Genomic DNA, 21201 nt, shown 5'->3' on the forward strand with positions numbered 1-21201 from the left:
TCTATTCCAAACAATGTGCTTGACAACGCGTGTGTAGAAATATTTACTTCTTTCAAACCTTTGTCAGAAGATAAAGCCTTGTCTCTGTTTCTTAAATGCAAATCTGGATCCCCGCTTGACCCGGCCCCGGCACGGATTCTGAATGAAATTGCCCCGCTTATAATTAAATCTTTGCTAGTCATTTGGAATTCTTCCCTGCAATCAGGCATTTTTCCCTCCTCGTGGAAATACGCGATGCTGTTACCTATCCTAAAAAAAACGGGTGCTGACCCTTCATGTTTCAGCAATTACCGACCCATCTCACTTCTCCCTAAACCAGCAAAAGTACTAGAGAAGGCGGTACATGAGCAACTTTCTGAATATCTAGAAACAAACAATCTGCTCTATGATACCCAGTCTGGATTCAGGCCAAATTTTAGTACTGAGTCAGCCCTACTTGAAGCAACGGAATCAATTCGCGAATGTGTGGATAGAGGAGAGGAGGCCATGCTGGTTCTCCTCGACCTATCCGCAGCATTCAATACCATCTCTCATGCCATTTTGCTTGATCGTCTTCGGGAAGTGGGCATAGGAGGTACCCCTTTGACTTGGGTGGAATCATTTTTGTCGGGCAGATTCCAACAGGTTGCCCTAGGGTCCTTTGTTTCCATGCAGAAACCACTACTTTGGGGGGTGCCGCAAGGATCTGCCCTGAGCCCCCTTTTATTCAATGTGTAGCTTAGGCCATTGGCAAAGCTGATCGAATCTTGGGGCGTCAGAGTGATCTTTTACGCCGATGACACGCAGCTTGTGTTCTCATTTAAGGACCACTCTGACAGCTCTTTTGCTAATTTTCGCCAATGCCTAGTTAACATTGCCTCCTGGATGTCTATTAATAACCTAAAGCTTAACGCAGACAAAACGGAGGTCCTCTTTTTCAATCAAAAAGCTGCCATTCCTCCAAACACCTGGTGGCCCTCTGAATTGAATCCTCCACCTACGCCAGTTCACGCTGCCCGCAACTTGGGTTTTCACTTCGATACAGCACTTTCTTGTAAAACTCAAATCAATAAAGTAGTATCCTCCTGCTTCGGAAAACTCAGAATGATTAAAAAAATCATTCCTTTCTTGCCTCTTGAGTCCCGAAAAACAGTAGTCCATGCTCTAATAACTTCCCATCTGGACTACTCGAATAGTCTGTTTATGGGGGCTCCTGCATATCTCATCAACCGCCTACAGCTAGTACAGAACTCGGCGGCTAGGCTCATTTGTAATACCCCATACCGCCATTCTATTTCACCCTTTCTGACGAAGCTGCATTGGTTGCCTGTGCGATATCGAATTCAATTTAAAGCCCTTGTTCTTGCCTTCAGAGCTCTTAATGGTCGAGGCCCTGCATATTTAAGGCACAGACTGAGGTTCTCCCAGAGTTCCCGGAATCTCAGATCCAACCATCTTCGCCTGATGTTCTGCCCCCGATTCCGTCTGACACGTATTGGCGGCAGAGCCTTTGCCGTAGCCACCTCCAAGCTCTGGAATCGATTGCCATTGGAACTCAGATTCTTGTCTTCTGAACCCATATTCCGTAGGAAATTGAAGACCTGGTTCTTCTCTTGCCTTTAATCACATGCTTTTCTCAGTCTCCACCTTCCCTGACGTTCTCATTTCTCTTGTTGTCAGCGCCGGGACACCCCCGTCGGGGGTAGCTGTGCGCTTTATAAACTTCTAAATAAATAAATAAATAAAAACCATAGTATTGTTGTAGGGATTCTGCGTATGCACAGAACTATGCGCAGGAAACCAGAACCTTAGAGAATTGTGGTGTACCAGAAACTCCCCTCAGAACTAAGAACCCCTTATCCGACTAGCTTAGTGTCACATTTGTTATCCGAGATTTAGCTCGGCGGTCCCAATGTATAGACAACCCAGAACATGCGACTTAGTTATTCTCAGGAATGGTGGGAACCCGAAATACCCGTTTGCACATATATATCAGTTCACAACAGAATAACTAAGACACAGTAAAGTTTAAAGAATTTATTCATAAACCTCGAGTCCTGTTATACAGTACTTTGGCTAACATAAGCAGACAAATGGCTAAGATCATTACCATTAGCATTGTTACAATACCATAGAAAATGAAAGGAGCGATCATATTAATAATGACAGTGGAAAACAACCACCCTCCTTTCTCTAGCAACTAAGAAAATATTATTAGACTATTAGAAGGTCTCATAGGCTTGCATAGGGGACCCCATACCGTATAGATCAGCTTAGGTGTATCACATCACAGGATCAGCTCAGTGTTCTCTGCTTCAGCTCTTCTATCGAATGCCTTAACAAAATGCTGCGCTGTAATATTAAAGCCTACGACTTTCTGGTATTTGCAGCTGCGTGCATGTTATGACTAAACAGTGGTACGATCACCCTGAACACAATCAGCCGGCACCGTCTAGTGTCCTAGAACAGTTCTTTACTCGATGTACAGACCAAGGGCACTAGCAACTGTTAAGGATGTATAAATAACATTCACTTGAGACAAGAGCGAGTCTGCATTTCTCAAATGAATAACATGTAACAACAGTGTTGGGTGCAAAGGCAGCAAAAGCAGCAAGATGGTTGTCTAACAGCTAACGTGATTGAGCTAACTTAGCACTGTAAATAGGGAGTGGCCTAAAACCACGTGACATCCCCCTTTGATCGAACCACGGTATAACCAGGGGCGAATATTTCAACAGAACGCAGAGTTCAAGATCAACGATGCAGACTAAAGAGCTTGAAATGTAAGTTCAGAAAATGAGAGGAAAAAAAATTCGAAGAGAAAAATATGTAAAAAAAAAGTTTCTCCACTTGACTCACCATCAGACAGTGTGAGCACAATTGTCAATGTAGGAAAGTATAAGCAGCATATGCTGCCGCAGCTTCCAGTAGAAAATCATTGGAGTCATCCGCAAAATTGTCTGTCATCCAATTCAGCAAAGAAAAAGAACACACGTGTTCCACAGGGAAATGAGTAACAAGCCCTCCACGTGGACAAGAAGCAGGCATCTCGATGTAACTTCGTGCCAGGAGGTCAACTGCTGCCTTCTCGATATCCCATAATCCAAGGACTCCATGCGCCGCACCCAAGGCCATAAACCCGACTCCAGAACAGTCAAACTCATGAACCACTAAGGGATACATCAGTCGATCAAAATCCAGGTCAGGCGACACCAAGTTTGACAAACACATATCCAGAGCCCATTGGAATGGACATTCGAGACAGTGAAAAACAGGCTGTACACAAGTAAAAAACGGGAACCAGAAGGATAATCCATAAGCGACACTCAAGGTAGCTAGTGGTAAAGTCCCATAGGATTCCCACATCCGGCTACGCAGATGGAACAGGCTGAATCCGTGGTCGAGTAGCGCAAGTCGTGCATCCATAGCGTAGAGGGCAGACCAACAGGAGTATGCCAGCAATTAATGCGAGAATCAGAGGAAACCCTCCAAAAACTCCAGAAAAAATAGAATGAAAAATAGCTGGTATTATACCAAAGATAGACTGGAAAGACGTCACAAGGCCAGAGCCTACAATTTTAAAAAAATGGACCAGACCAGTCGTGGAAGAAGCATTGAAGATAGTGTGTATTAACGTGCCAAAATGCAGGGGGAGGTCAGTATTCAAAAGAGCTTGAACTTCTGTGCGAGTGTTCGCCACCTGAAGGAGAAATGTTTCACGGGACGAAGTCAACGCAACCTCCTTTTGAGACAAAAGAGCCCTTATTCTGCTCATCCTATCGAACTCTGCTTTCAAGGTTGGAATCGTCGGCCAGATGGATATATCCAGTCGGCCTTGCGGGGGTGAGAAAAGCACGTTATTACAGCAAATTACCCTTCGTGAAACTGAAACAATATAGGGAATTCCAGCTAACATCCCACAGCAAGCCTCACTATTTAAAAGCAGATAACTACCATTAGCAAGCAGCGTAAATGATGGCGTTATAACTGGCACAGGAATGCCCTTCAATACGCAAGCTAAATTAGGGGCATTCATATTGCACGATCCATGTAATTGTATATGTCTACACACTACGGAATGATCAGGAGCAGTCGTACACTCCTCACCCTTCAAATAAACTTCTTTGCCGTCCCTCTCACATCGATATGTAAATGGGAGAGACCAGACTTCATGCAAAAATGCAGAACCAAGTTTTTCATATCTGCCCAAGGCGTAATGTTTCATGCACGAACTAAACCTATACATAGAAATCGGGAGAGTGACCATCCCATGGATGAGCCACACTGCATAATCAGACTCAGCCACTGAAAAAGGCAAAGGCTCTAACTTTTCTATATGTAGTAATGAATACGTAGCATCTTTCATGGACATAAATTGCTGCTTTGCTGTCAGATTAAATGGGCGGAATAAAGAAGAAATATTCATGTAATCCCAAGGTACTTTCCCCGCCTTTAACGTCTGCAAAGTCCAAGCAAATTGCATAATAGATCGTAATTGATTTTGACCATGATATAACACAGACACATCTTCCTGGACAATATCCACAACAGATGAAACAATGTTATCCAATGTATATATTCTCGAAGATAAGGTATTAATACTATTATCTATTACTGCCAATACTTTTTCCATATTGGCCTGGTCAATAGCACGGAGTCTGGAAGCAGCCTCAATCTGCGACAACTTCCAAACCTCGTTGTAAACAGCATACACCCATCTTTTGGATCTTCCCAATGCGGGACCTTTAACAAAATCATTCAAATCAATTTTGTCATGCAAACGGGACAAGTGAATTTTAACAGAATCCAACGTGGAGTGTTGCAACCATGTCTGGCACAACTTACCTACCGAGTAGGTAGTGACAGTGTGTGAGGACAGAAAACGTGGGTCTACTCTATCCTGTATGTATCCGGGAATTAACCCCAAAAATCTACGTTGACAGGTATCCGAACTCCTCTGCCATACCAACCAACCTTTAGGGTTCAATGCACTAATATTGAAAGTGGAATTGGAAATAAAAGACTGCAACATAGTAATGGACAGATCTGTGTGATTCCCCCAACCAGGATAAGCACACAGATCCGGGATCGAGGGAGAATTTAATTTTTTAGAAATAGCCAATCCAAAACAGGTTGTCTGAAAAATTGTGGAATTTAAAAATAACATGTGGTTTGGGATGAGGCAGGCACGATGTAAAGCTTCTGTTCCTTGTACTTGCCAAGGCTTAGTGCCCCAAACCGATTTGAGATCAATAGTATCTTTCCAAACGTCATACCCTCCAATTGCCAAATCGTCCATAAAGGACTTTGAAAACAACAATTTAGTGTGCGTCAAACGCACCTATGTAATAGGTTCGTCCTTAATTTTAAAATAAAAGGATGCATTATTGGACACACTGAAATCAGAAAAATATGAAAATTTGTTGACCAATGTCTTTGAACTACCAACCATCGGGGCAGGGCAATGTTCCCACTGAGTAAAGTTTACTAAACTACGAAATGTGTTAGCCCTATGAAGAAAATGAGTACCATAATGTTGATAACAAAACTGCTCTGCATAGTTTTCAGTATTCAAATACAAATCCTCAGCATCAAATGCGGCATAGTATTTCAAATCAGAAAACAGTGTCTCTATAGTTTTTACATCCCAATCATCAGATCGAATGTTCTGTTTTACCACATCACCCATAGAAACACGATATACAGATGGTACATTAATCACTTCCGTGGGCCCATGAATTTGAAATTTAACAGCATCCCATGCTATTCCATCACGGACAGGCCAGGCGGTGATGTTCACAAAAGTCTGGTCCCTCTTCATGATGTGTGACGATGAATGTGGGGCCAAAGTTCCATTAATTAATCTAATTGTAGAACGTTCATTCAGGTAGTGTCCATTTATAAGCCTAAAAAACACCACCACAAAACCAATGGACATGAACAAAAAAATGCAAATGAGCACCAGCCAAATGTAAATCCAGGGGGGAACCAAAAATTGTCTCTTGAACCAGGCAAAGAATTTTGAAAATTTGGAAGGGGCAGTGGAAGTCAATGATTCAGTTCCAAAGGAAGAATTAGACTGGATAATGTCAGTTGAATGCAAAAGGGGCAATGGAACATCAGCAGGATAAGAATACTCAGCATCATCAGGCAAATCACCATCCTCAGGTGACACAGCAGAATCAGAAAGTACTTGCATTTCAATGGCAACCTCAGGCACGATGTCAGATGGTGGCACCACAACAGAACTGCGCATCATTGAAGGGCAAGAAACTGAAGGTGTCAGACTTTGGAGTATTGGCCACCCTGTGTAGCTTGACATTGTCAACTGAAATGTACCTGTTGTCTCTGTGACCAGGAAGAGGAGGCAAAACAATTGTACGGGTACCCTCAACTCCAAGCACCGGCACTGGTGCATGATAGGAGGGGCCAAACTCCTTCTTCTTCTCCACCTTCTCACGGACCAGATCACCAACTCTGGGTAGCCAGCCGACTACCGGAATTTGAAGTCCAGCTTCGGATGCAGAGGATATGTGCTCCTTTGCTAGAGTGTCTCTTGCTTCTTGAAGATTCTGTAAGACAGTACAGTGGTCATCTAAGTCAAAAGGCGCGGCTGCTGCCGCCATGTCGAGACCCTCAAGGTCTGGGACAAACATTCGAACCCCGAAGAGCATCATGTACGGGGTCCTCCCACCCAGAGACCTTCTAGGGAGATTATTAAGTGCACATTGGACGTCATACAAATGAGCTAGCCAGTTTTTGCCAGTACCTAACACCCTGGCTGTCAATGATTGCTTTAGGTCACGGTTCATTCGTTCCACAACACTATTGCCCTCAGGCCGGTATGGAGATGAAAATTTGACTTGGACTCCCAAACTTCTCATAGCTTCTTTGTACGCCTTAGAGGCAAACGCAGGGCCCTGATCAGAATGGAGGGTTCCACATGCAAAACTCCCTATAAAGACACGCAATGCTTTGATGACAGTCCTGGCGTCAGCACTCCTGTGTGGCCACACCCAAAGAAAACGTGTGCACGAATCTACTGCAACCAAGATATACTTGTACGCAGTGTCTGAGGAAAAAGGACCGCAGTGATCTAAATAAACACACGCTAGCGGTTGATTAGATATCTGCAGCTGCGTTTGTGGTGGACGCGCCACCGTAGATGGCTTTATTTGTTGGCAAATACCACAATTGAGGACATAAGTCCGCGTATGTTTGTACAAACCGTACCACCAATAACGCTGTTGCAACAGTGACACAGTTGCGGACACTCCGGCGTGCGCTGACGCAGCACCCTCGTGAGCAGCTTGTACCAAAGCAGGCCTGCAGTCCGAATTGGGAATAACTCTATCCCCAACATCATTAATCCTCACTAACGGGACGTTATCAGGACTTAAGTGATAATGGTATCGAGACGGGAAACCCCTAGGGAAGTTTGTCCCAGTCTCTGAAGCAGCAATGGCTGCCAAGATGTCATCATCGATCTTACTTTTGGATCTTGTAACTGCTGCTACTAAGTATGTTGCCACTGCTGTTTTAGCTGCCTCGTCAGCCAAACTGTTACCGACAGCATGGACGCCAACTCGTTGGTGACCAAGAGTGTGAATAACATTCACAAGGGGTCGACTGCCTTTTAGTTCAGCCACCCTAGCCCAAAGCGTTTTATGCTTCACTGTGCTACCTTTTGAATCACGAAATCCATTCGCGATCCAAAACATCAGATTGTCGTTGTAAGATTGAACACAATAGTAAGAATCACTCACTATAAGAGTTGTGACTCTGTAATCAGCAAACTCCAGTGCAAGCACCAGAGCTCTAAGCTCCGCCAATTGTGCGGTACAATCACCCAAAGTCTGCGTATGCACCGCATCCTGTATGAATTCTCCATTCACGAAAGTACCAACAACAATTGCGCAAGCCGCTGAATAAGCGTGCCTTGATCCAGTTGCGGGCTGCGCGGACCCATCAGTGTAAATGACACAATGGAACTCCTCCAACGGGCGCAATGTAAGTGGAGCCGGATGAACTAATTCATACTCCAAACTCTCCTGAGTCTGTAGCCATGTTGTAGGGATTCTGCGTATGCACAGAACTATGCGCAGGAAACCAGAACCTTAGAGAATTGTGGTGTACCAGAAACTCCCCTCAGAACTAAGAACCCCTTATCAGACTAGCTTAGTGTCACATTCGTTATCCGAGATTTAGCTCGGCGGTCCCAATGTATAGACAACCCAGAACATGCGACTTAGTTATTCTCAGGAATGGTGGGAACCCGAAATACCCGTTTGCACATATATATCAGTCCACAACAGAATAACTAAGACACAGTAAAGTTTAAAGAATTTATTCATAAACCTCGAGTCCTGTTATACAGTACTTTGGCTAACATAAGCAGACAAATGGTTAAGATCATTACCATTAGCATTGTTACAATACCATAGAAAATGAAAGGAGCGATCATATTAATAATGACAGTGGAAAACAACCACCCTCCTTTCTCTAGCAACTAATAAAATATTATTAGACTATTAGAAGGTCTCATAGGCTTGAGTAGGGGACCCCATACCGTATAGATCAGCTTAGGTGTATCACATCACAGGATCAGCTCAGTGTTCTCTGCTTCAGCTCTTCTATCGAATGCCTTAACAAAATGCTGCCCTGTAATATTAAAGCCTACGACTTTCTGGTATTTGCAGCTGCGTGCATGTTATGACTAAACAGTGGTACGATCACCCTGAACACAATCAGCCGGCACCGTCTAGTGTCCTAGAACAGTTCTTTACTCGATGTACAGACCAAGGGCACTAGCAACTGTTAAGGATGTATAAATAACATTCACTTGAGACAAGAGCGAGTCTGCATTTCTCAAATGAATAACATGTAACAACAGTGTCGGGTGCAAAGGCAGCAAAAGCAGCAAGATGGTTGTCTAACAGCTAACGTGATTGAGCTAACTTAGCACTGTAAATAGGGAGTGGCCTAAAACCACGTGACAGTATCTGGCTCAATGGACATTGGGCTTCAAGTCAATGTAGACTGGCGTGGGGGAGTCTGATTAAAATGTGCATGGTTTTTTTTTTTTTACAACAAACTTTATTGGCATTTTAAGGACACCGGGGAACTCGCCCTTATACATGGTACCAATACGGATAAAGGAATAGTGAGAGTTGGCATCCCTGTTCGGCCCCCCCTGGTCTGCAGAACATCAGACCCACAAACCCTCCCCCCCTCCCGCACAGCACACCAACCCACAGTCCAACATGGATATGCAACATTTCCCATCAGTGTTCGTTCCATATTCTGGTTCCCCTCCAGCAGCTCATAGGTCATGGGGCCTCGAAGGGGAAGCCACCGGGGCTCTAATCAGTCTCTCTATTGGGTCCAATGTCGCTGCACCCGCCCGTACGGATAATACAATGCCCCGATATCGTGCCCATCTCTTCCAGACTTTACTATGCTTGTTCGGACAACCCCTTGCCAAGAATACTGCCTCTTCCGCGGACATGCAGCGATCCAACGCCTTCTTCCAGGTCTGAACCGGGGGCGGGGCAGAGGACTTCCAATGCTGGGCAATATCTCGTTTGGCCAGCGTCAAACCCAGAAACAGAAGGTGCCGCTTATAGATATTGCCCCCTATCTCCTCGGTACAGTGCAATAGTGTTAATCGGGGATCGAGGGGCAGCTCCCAGCCCAGCACTCCCCCCAAGCATGACAGAACCGCATCCCAGAATGGGCGCAACCGACCACAGTCCCACACCGTGTGTATGAAGGTGCCGTCGCCAGCGCCGCATCTGAGACACGTTGGGGACTCAATTAAGTTCATGCGCCAGAGGCGGTGCCGAGTGTAATATGCCCGATGTAAATACTTGAATTGTATAAATCGGTATTTAGTGGCCACCGCCGCATATCGCGGACCCGCGATAGCCTCCCCCCAATCGTCCTCCGTGAGTGTGGGGATATCTCGCTGCCACACCTCCTTGGTAGTATCTAGGGTGGTTTTCATGTATGTTGTCAGCGTCTGATAAATCTTTCGGATTTTGTGATCCCCGAGGTCCCCCATCAAGAGTCTGCCTTCTAGCGGGTGGAACTCCGGCAGAGTGTCCAGATGTTGGACGCTAGGTGTGAGGGCATGTCTCAATTGAAGGTATCTGTGAAACTGGGATTTATGCAGCTCAAATTCAGCCTGCAACATCTGGAATGATTTGAGCGACACCCCTCTCATCGCATCTCCCAGCGTGGAAATCCCAATTACGTCCCAATAGCGAAAGCCCTCCAAACGTGCCGTCTCCTTGACCAGGGTACCCCGCCACAGTGGGGTGGCCCGCGTAAGCCTGCCTCGCCATCCGATGGAGTTGACCGATTGCCGCCAGATCCGGACCACCGTGGCACACGCCGGGGGCAACCGTCCTAGCGAGGAACGGCTATAGAGGAAATGCAGCAGAGGCGTCCCAGCCAACGCGGCCCGGTCCAGCGCATAGGCTGGATCCGTGGGGGAGGCGTACCACCATTCATTTATAACTAAGAAATGCCGGCCCTGTAGTATGCCTGAACGTCCGCCACCGCTATTCTCCCGCAGAAAATGTGCATGTTTTTTACCCTACAGTATTTCACAATGATATTTACTGGTGAGAAGTAGTTCTCATTACAGAAAATGTTGGAGCCCCCTGCCCTAGATGATGTCACTGGCCTAGATTATTGAATTTAGAAAATGACAAGGGATAAGGGTAGTAACAGGTTACAACAAAAGTATTATTTATAGTTTATTTAGGGAGAATGAAAAAATAAATATTGCATAGTAACTCTTGATTAATGCTTGTGATTCTTGTAGTAAAATTGCGTTACATCAATACAGAGGAACTAGTCGCAAAACAATTATTTTTTTCTTTCATTTCTTGTATCCCTACAGGTCAATGCCTATCAGAAAAAAAGCATTTGGAAGGGCATTGAAAGTGGAAGTGGATCTTGGGGGTCTACAAGCAGTGCAGCATTTATTGTCAGAAGAGGTGGGACCAAAAAGACATCAGAAGTCCAGCTCAGCAAGTCCTTCCAACGTGGGAAATATGTGCGCTGCACCCTGGCCTCTTTAATGGCCCAGACACTCCAGAGCTTGATGGGTAGTTGAGGGCCCAACAGCAGGATCAGAGGGGTAAGGTCTAGTTTGAGTTTGACATGTAAATAATTATTTTTTGTTACAGCAACTAACTTTGCCATCAACATTAAGGTTGCCACATGTCCAACACACAAGAATAATTCTTGAAAGTGTAAGTTTTACACAAGGTGTATGATGATGTGTTTTGTATATGAGTTTGTGGAAAAAGATACCACCTGATTTCTGCTCACTACCAAAGAACTGGTTTCAGCAGACACATGCCTGTCTAAAAAACAAATATTCATCAGGTTTTTTGATGTTATAAGGAACAGTTGTACCAATCAAGCCACAAGTCTTTGTTTTGTCAGGTGTGATACTCCTTCACTATTGTGAATGATGTAAGGTTAGTCCTATTACAGGTGACATCGCATAAAATGTGGATTTCCCAAAAGTCACAGTGTAAGTTGGTGTTATACGCAAACAAGAGTGAGCAAGTGAGCCAAAATGCCTAGTAACATCAGATTAAATGGATTCAGTTTAGATTCAAAACATATTACAAATGTGTTTTGATTACAAAATATTATTTCCTTCATGTTAAAAGTGACAGATCTACATGATGTATTACTCCTTTATTGGTTTGCATGTAAGTCAGTCTGTTTTTTGGAAAATAATTGTGATAGGCATTCAATTTATTTTGAAACACAGACAGGAATGTGTACACATTGGTGACAGTGTAACACATACCAAAAACCATTTTTCAATGTCCTTTGTTATGTTCAGATGATAAATTAATGATGAGGAAAAATGTGATACTTAAAGGGTCTATTGCAGATGGAAAGTTCCATCACCTATAATTTGGAGTATCCCATCTGGAAAACTCAAACTCAGGCACAACTCATGACTGATAAGGAAAAGGTAGAAATGCAATAAGGTGCAATCTGTTGCATTTTGTGAATTGCATGTGAATCGTTGATGTAAAAATCACAGGGCAGATTTATGTTAGACTTGCGCCACTTTTACGCTGCTGTTGCGTCACTTTTATGATGCAGCGGCGGCGTAAACCATGCGCCATGTTGCGCCTTATTTACAACGTGACGCATCTAGGGAGATGCGTCACGTTGTAAAGCCCTGCGCTACATTAAACCTGCGTCAGGTTTAATGTATGCAGGGTGGGCGTTCCATCGGAAAAAGCCTCGGAAAAGTGACGCAGTGAAATCTACAAGATTTCACTCAGCCACTTTTCCGACGCTGCTGCGTCAAAACCTTGCGCCTGCTTCAAGCAGGCGTAAGGCATGACGCAGCATGTTAGGTATGGGCAGCCCCTAAACATTGCTGGAGTGGCGTCATGCTTGCGACACAACTCCAGCAATGCGCCGCCCTTACGCCATCAGATGCGTCACACATCTGTTTATCCTTGCGCCACGATGCGCTGCATTGTAAATGCGGCGCATCTGTGGTGGCGCAAGGGTGAACTTGCGAGACGCATCTTTCCTGGCGCATCCCTGCTGATTTGCAGGGATGCGCCAGGAAACATAAATCTGCCCCTATATATGAATCAGTGTATGTAATATTTACAGGTATGCTGTACCAATGTCTGCCTAAAGTGAAAGGCAGCATATTTTGTACAACATTTCAACAATGGTAAAACAAACTTAAAATGTTTGAGATATTTAGGAGCCACATCTGAAAATGTTTTGCTCTGTACTAAAGTGGATTAGAAATGTATCAAGCCCTGTGTATTTACGTATGCTGTAGAAGTAATTTGTCAATCCACAGAAAACGTATTTCTTAATTTCTTGTATAGCATAAGTATATACATAGTGCATGATACATTGAAAGCTACTTCAGTACTGAATCCATACAATATTTTTAACATTTGAGATATACTTTAGTTACTTGAAGGAAGTGTTACTATTGCATAATGCCAAAAAAAGGAAACAAGCTTTCAGTTTATCAATCAATCAATCAATCAATCATCGTATTTATATAGCGCACTACTTACCCAGAGGGTCTCAAGGCACTGGGGGGGGGGGGATCCGCTACTGCTCGAACAGCCAGGTCTTGAGTTGCCTCCTGAAGGCGAGGTGGTCCTGGGTCAGGCGGAGGTGGGTGGGGAGGGAGTTCCATGTCTTGGCGGCGAGGTAGGAGAAGGACCGCCCCCCTGTGGTGGCTCTGCGGATGCGGGGGTCGGCGGCGAGGGTGCGGCTGGTCGAACGGAGCTGGCGTTTGGGAGCGTAGAAGTTGAGGCGGCCGTTGAGGTATCCTGGGCCTTGGCTGTGTAGGGCTTTGTGTGCGTGGGTGAGGAGACGGAAGGTGATTCTCTTGTTGACCGGGAGCCAATGCAGATCTCTCAGGTGTCCGGAGATGTGGCTGCGACGGGGGATGTCCAGGATGAGTCGTGCTGAGGCGTTCTGGATCCGCTGGAGTCTCTTCTGGAGTTTGGCGGTGGTTCCGGCGTAGAGGGTGTTGCCGTAGTCCAGACGGCTGGTGACGAGGGCCTGGGTGACCGTCTTCCTGGTCTCGGTGGGGATCCACCGGAAGATCTTACGTAGCATGCGCAGGATATTGAAGCACGACGAGGAGACGGCGTTGACTTGTCTGGTCATGGAGAGGGAGGAGTCCAGGATGAAGCCCAGGTTGCGTGCGTGGTCTGTTGGTTTGGGTGCGCTGCCTAGGGCGGGGGGCCACCAGGAGTCGTCCCAGGCGGAGGGTGAGGATCCCAGGATGAGGACTTCCGTCTTGTCCGAGTTCAGTTTCAGGCGGCTGTTCTTCATCCATTTGGCTACCTCTTTCATCCCTTCGTGAAGGTTGGCTCTGGCGGTGGCGGGGTCATTGGTAAGGGAGAGGATCAGCTGGGTGTCGTCGGCGTAGGAGATGATGTTGAGGTTGTGCTGGCGTGCGATGTCTGCGAGAGGGCTCATGTAGATGTTGAAGAGGGTTGGACTGAGTGAGGAGCCTTGAGGGACACCGCAGATGACTTCGGTGGTTTCGGATCTGAGCGGGGGGAGGCGGACTCTCTGTGTCCTTCCAGCGAGGAAGGAGATGATCCACTCCAGTGCCTTCTCTCGGACTCCGACGTTGCTGAGGCGTTGTACTAGGGTGCGGTGGCAGACAGTGTCGAAGGCCGCGGAGAGGTCGAGGAGGATGAGGGCCACTGTTTCTCCGTTGTCGAGCAGCGCTTGGATGTCATCGGTGACTGCGATCAGGGCGGTCTCGGTGCTGTGGTTGGCCCGGAAGCCAGACTGCGAGGGGTCGAGAGAGCCGTTCGTCTCGAGGAAGGCGGCCAGCTGCTTGTTGACGGTCTTCTCGATGACTTTTGCAGGAAACGGGAGCAGCGAGATGGGGCGGTAGTTTTTGAGGTCGGCGGGGTCAGCCGATGGCTTCTTGAGTAGAGCGCTGAGTTCGGCGTGTTTCCAGCTCTCCGGGAAGGTAGCGGTGTCGAAGGAGGTGTTGATGATGTCCCGCAGGTGGGGTGCGATGATAGCGTCGGCCTTGTTGAAGACGTGGTGAGGGCAGGGGTCGGTTGGAGATCCGGAGTGGATGGAGTTCATCGTGCGGACGGTGTCTTCGGTGCTGATCGGTGTCCAGGAGCGGAGGGTGGTGGTGGGGGGCGGTGGTTCGGTCGTGGTGCTCGTCGGTTGAGTGCTGAAGCTGTTGTGTATGTCCGCGATCTTGTTGTGGAAGTAGGAGGCGAGGGAGTTGCAGAGGTCTTGCGAAGGGGTGATGTCGTTGTTTCCGGCGTTGGGGTTGGAGAGCTCTTTGACGATATTGCAGTATTTGCTGACACACATTAATTCATTTTTCACTTTTTGTGAATGAAAATAATGCAGCTTTTTGGCCTTGTACAGACACTGTGGAAAGGTATTTTTGGTTATAACCTTTTTGGTGACATACGTTTACTAATCTAATCAACAAAGCCCAACCATTAAGAGGTGTTAAACACTTCCTGGAGAGAATTCAAATGGATAAAAGACAAGATCATAAATGATATAGGAGCTATCACGAGAAATTACAAAACTGTGACCAATTGGTTTCTGAAAATGTTCCCTACATGCATGAGATATTGATAATAAAGAACCAACATTTGAGGGCCTTGAAGCAGGGGAACTCTGAAAACAGATACAATAAAACTGTTGTATATATCTTTTCAGCATCAGGAGCAGACACAGCTTAAATTGGCCATGTAGGTAGGGAATCAGCTGGCTTCTGTTTTTTGACTGCTGAGACCACTGACACCGATGCACACAGTGGCATTGAGGTTGAGGGGAGTGGCACGGAGGCCACTAGGTCTACATCATCTTCGGCCCTGCCCATGAGGACATCTGTGTACAAGTGGCGTTGTGCTTTTCTTTGCCCATTAAGAGTAGGTCATATCTTGGTGAGGGCTGGTTCGATAGTAATTGCTCTAAAGCACACCATAAGTTGGTAACTGCATTGAAACATGGCCCCCGAGATAAGGTCCTTATAGCCTCGTTATGTATAAGTCTGCTCCGCCCATGAGGGCATCTGTGTACAAGTGGCGTTGTGCTTTTCTTTGCCCATTAAGAGTAGGTCATATCTTGGTGAGGGCTGGTTCGATAGTAATTGCTCTAAAGCACACCATAAGTTGGTAACTGCATTGAAACATGGCCCCCGAGATAAGGTCCTTATAGCCTCGTTATGTATAAGTCTGCTCCGAATACCTGGTAAAATGAAATTAAAGAGGAGGCAAGGAATGAACTAATCTCAGTGGAGGTTTTAAGAGATAGTTCTAGATTTTGGGCTATCGTGAATAAGCCTTTCTTCTCTGGAATTGATAACATCCCCCTATAATCTAACATTACAGAAGAACAATTGCTCTCCCACTTTGAATCTATTTATGAGGTCCCTGCTACGTTGGACCTATCTGCTATCCCAGAATACATAAGGAGCCCCCCGTAACTGGTTTTTAATGAGGAGGAAGTAGAACAGGCTATTATCAAATGACCAGTAATAAGGCCCCTGGCCTGAATGGAGTACCGGCCAATTTAAACAAACAATATCCTATGTTTTGGGCCAAGGTTTTGACAAACGTTTATAATGCGTCAAGTCAACAGGGTTTCCCCTCATCGTGGTCTTCTTCTATTACTATCCTGGTTTTCAAAAAAGGCCAGAGAGGTGCCCAAGGTGCTATAGGCCGATTTCTTTAATTAACACTGCTATAAAATACTAGGAAGAGTGATTTTAACTAAACTAATGGACTGGCTGGATGAGAATGGTGTGTTATCAAACCTCCAATATGGTTTTAGACAAGGAATGGGTACACTGGATCAGTGTTTAAATTTACACTTACTAGTAGGCAAATATACATTGGCTAAAACTAGGACACTACACCTGGCCTTTATGGACCTCGCCTCTGCTTTTGATCTAGTAAATAGATCAAAGCTATGGTCATTCTGATGGAGATGGGATTAGACCAACCCTTCACTTCTTGGCTGACCTACATAGGGATCTCACTGCTATGGTGAGAGTCAACCAAGAAGGGAACTGCACAAAGCACTTTAGGTCTGGAAGAGGAGTCCATCAGGGCTGTATATTAGCGCCAATGCTTTTTTACTTTATATTTAAATAATTTAGGTACGTTTTTAGATTCTGCCAGCTTAGATATTCCGCGAGTAGGGGACAGGGTTATTCCAGTGCTTTTATACGCGGATGACGCTGTATTAATGGCCCGCACAGGGCTTCAGAGGCTCTTGGATTCCTTTGGAGCCTTCATGACATTACTGGACCTAGTAGTTAACATAGCTAAATCACATACTATGATCATGGGCCAGGGGTCAAAAAAGCCCAAAATGTTTTACTGTGAAGGGTTATCCAAAGTGGCCTCTTTCACATATTTGGGGGTACTTTTTGATGAAAGGGGCTCGTGGGTCCATGGTTTTACCCAGCAATTGGGGGCTAGACCAATCGCAGCCATGCTTAATATCTATAGGTCTACGTGCTTAGCAAGCGCAATGTATGGATCTGCCATCTGGGGTCACAAGATGATGGCGGGGTTACAGATAGCTGAAAATAAGTTTTTACGTACTCTTCTGTCAGTCCCCCAATCTACCCCTACCTTTGTAATACACCAAGAGTTAGGTGTTAGAAATGTATCAGACTGGTTAATGTTGCCCCCAGTGATTTGCTGGCTTAAGACCTGGATGAACATAGAATTGACTTTTAATCATGCGATTATTAAGGATTGGGTCTCTATGGAGCAAGCTAATTATATCCCTTGGTTATCTTACGTTAAGCAAATTCTAAATAAACTAGGGAGCTCAGAACTATTTGACTCCCCGGACAAAATAAGAAAAGAGGATTTGGTGTTGGTAAAATCATAATCCTTAAATCTAATGTCTGCTGAGAGAGAGGTGAAGGACCTAACAAAGCCCTCAGTAAAGGCCTATTTCTTGTTAAAAACTTCTCCGATGACTGAACTATAATTGACTATTGTCACTAAGCCCTTCTATCGCTTGCTTTTAACCAGGTTCCGTTTAAACTTGTTTCACTTTTTTTAGGAGACTCACAAGGCTGGAGAAGGGCGTGTGATTTAGGCCCTTGCGACAATTTTTCATCTCAGGACACTATGCACTTTATAATGTTCTGTGAGCATTTTAGTGATATCCATAGGAGGTTTTTATTTCCAATTTTATAGGGGAAAGGTTGTATCCAGGTTAGACTGGCTTTACTTTATCTTCAGATGCTGAATGACCCATGGGAGATATTTAACATTGCAAGCTACTTGGTGGCCGCTGTTAGACTTAGCAGAAAACGGTATCCCCGTACAAGTGTATTGGGAGTCCCCGTTATGATCAAATGATTGCTGTTTTTATGACGACATGCTTAATCTTGAACTGTTCTTAAATCACTATCTTTTTATAAAGCCATTTTTTTTATTATATATATATCTACGGCATTGTTGGTTTTTGTGTTTAAATGAAATCTGACTTTGTATTGCTTATTATGTTGCCCATATTTTTTTATGAATTGTATTTAATTGGTTTTTATTGTGTAATGTACTATGTCGTATGTGTTGTAGTTTTATGGTTTTCAGTAACCGAATAAAGTGGTTTGACTGACTGACTGACTGACTGACATTATCTTTGGAGGCCACCACAAGCAACCAGTCCCTAGTGGTGGTGAGTCATACATCAACTGTTCCACCTTAATCCTTGTCTGCCACACAGAGAGCCATCTCAACCCTCCCTCTTTCCCCCCTAGTTGGCCAAACCCATCCCCCTAGGGTCTCCTTCGTTGCACGCACCTCACCCACTGCCCCTGTCCCCCTTCTGTGCTGATTGGAGAGGCTATAGACCACCTACGCAGCATCTCTGTAAGCTAGACTGCACTCATGAATGCCATCCAGGCCTTAGTTGCCATATGCAACAATTGGTAGCATACCTGCAGTGCATTAATAGTGCTATGTCTGGCCTGCAAAGATCATTTACAGGACAAGTCTCCTCACTAAACGGAGATTCCCAAGCAGCCCTACCTTGTGCCTCAACTCAGGCTCCTTCCATATCTCAGTTCCCAGTTGTCAGACTTGTCTCAAGCACACACACTTCTTTGCACATACCCACTACAGCACACACAAGCAGCACACCCACACATAAACACATCAAAAAACACACGCACAGACCCAAGCAACATATGGACCCCACACCCACCCCACCCCACTACAACCACCACCATACCTACAACCACCAGCACACCCACCCCCACAACCACCACCACCCCCACAACCACCAGGACACCCACATGCACCAGCACACCCACAAGCACCAGCACACCCACAACCACTGCAGCACCCACAGGCACACCCACAAACAACACAGCCAGACCAACCACCTCAATAGCACCCTCATCTAAACACACTCACACGAAACCACAACAACACCAAAAACAACAACCAAAACCAAATGCACACACTCTCCCAAACACCACACACCTGCCAAAAAACACAGACCCAAACATACAAAACATACACCAGACCCACATGCAACGGCACAGCATACCGACACATGCACATCACACACTCCAGTTTCCTCTACCACAAAAAACCTAGTACTCTCCAACCCCTCCTACCCCTTATCCTTGTTCTGCATTTATTTCTGCTCTGACGTTCACCCCTACCAAATGCAAAATCACCCCTCCCAGATACAAACCCACCCCTCCAGAATCACAATCCCACCCTTCCCAAGTGCACCCCTACTACCCCTTCCAAATCCATACTTCCCAAACCCACCCCTCCCATGACCCTTAAGGTGCCCCATTAGATGCCCCAACCCGAGGAGGTTTACATTTAGCAGTCTGTTTAGGAGGCAAGATTGAGACAGCATTCTCATGTCTTTGGAACATTTCTTTTTTTGTTTTTTTTTATGTTTTAAAATAAAATATATCTTGAATTGAGAGAAGTATCTAATTTATTATTACAAATATTTTAATTTCACCAAGTATGTCCTGAAATCCTTTCCAGTTACTATTCTTTGATTTGTAGGACTGTGTGTGATTATAATGTGATTTACATACCTTTAACAGTTTTGAAAATTGCCTAATTTGTAAGCTCCATTCCCTAGCAATAAAGGTATTTGATGAACATTAAAAATTTAGTGTAAGCATTCATCGTAATGATAGACACTTACACCAACAAATGGATTAGTCATATTTTTATTTTAAGTGTTAATACAGATGTTTTTTTTTTTACTTGATAAGTGATGGAGATCAACGCATAGGCATTGCACCTTAAAATAAGGATGGCACAAATGACATTTCATTGAATACAAGAAATGCAGTAGGCTAAGGAAAATGTTAAATTGATAAAAGTTTGGAACCGACATTGCTTTTACAGTTATTTTAAAAGATATGATTCACCTTTTCAAGTGCAATTTCTACATTATACTACATAACAATTATCCCAATAATGTGTAATGCATATATTTATGATTTCAAAGTTTCTAAAAAAGTAAGTTAACACATCTGTATGGTCAGTTTTTGGATTGATGTCTATTTTTGTGTAAGTATCCATTTTCATGAAGGCAACTCACACCAAATATGAAATTACAATAACATTTTACAGGTGTGTTTCTTTAAATTTCTTGAACAACACCATTACACACATATGCATTATGCATTGGTTTGGTATTGCTTGTAAGAGAGATTTCAACATGCACAAGTCCTAATCAAATGTAAACTAACAAGTCAATAGGTGCAGGTTATAATAGAAGCTTACCTTCGATTCAGGCGATGACTGTGTGGATTTGCTTTGTGGCCATGTAGCAGCAGCAAAGGCAAGACTTATACAATCAGATCCATGACTGTAAAGGAAGTGTGAAACAGAAGGATGGTAAGTTTTGGCCTTATACCTGTTCAAACATCCAACTCAAGTGTAGAGGTTTCCCTGCCAGAGTCACAACAGTACGAAGGCACATCGTGATTGTACTGGCATACTGGCTGTACTCCCTACAACAGCCGCTTTTGCCTATGGCCGGTGAACATACCTGACGGAGTTGGTGGCACAACAACGGTCTTTCATCCATGGATCTGCCAGCACCTAAATAGAGCGGGTGGATCACCTAGTAGGCAGACGGAGAATCTGACAGATAAGCGACAGTTGAACCCTTTCCCCAAGATCTAAATTGGGCCCATAGTCTTTTGAAGATACCCTAGCCACAGTAATCATTTCCTACTTTTCCGAAAATACAGTTACTGCATCATCACCTCTGATAGGTTGGGAGGTGTCTATATATGCATCATCTGGGGCATGGCATAATGTCTTACGCGATATAGCACAAGCCGAGACATGACTGGGAGTACTAGAGAGCATGGCAGCCCCTGATGACTCCCACTCAGATGAATTGCAGGAATGGCGCACTCAATTAGAGGAACTCCTCAAATGCCTATGGATATTATACAAGAGGGTAGTAGTGTTCCCTGGACATGGAAAAATCTGCACTTCAATACAAAAGTAAGTAATAAACAATGTCTATGGCGCGAAATAGTAAATAGAAAAGTGCTGTAAGTATAGCGGGGTGCTTATCTAGCTTAAAGCACACACTACCCAGGAGCCTTAATAGGCAAGTTACAAGAAAAACCTGCCAATTTAAATATCAAAACACAAAAGCTAATACAGC

This window comes from Triturus cristatus, chromosome 5_1 (assembly GCF_964204655.1).
Source record: "Triturus cristatus chromosome 5_1, aTriCri1.1, whole genome shotgun sequence".
Taxonomy (NCBI): Eukaryota; Metazoa; Chordata; class Amphibia; order Caudata; family Salamandridae; genus Triturus; species Triturus cristatus.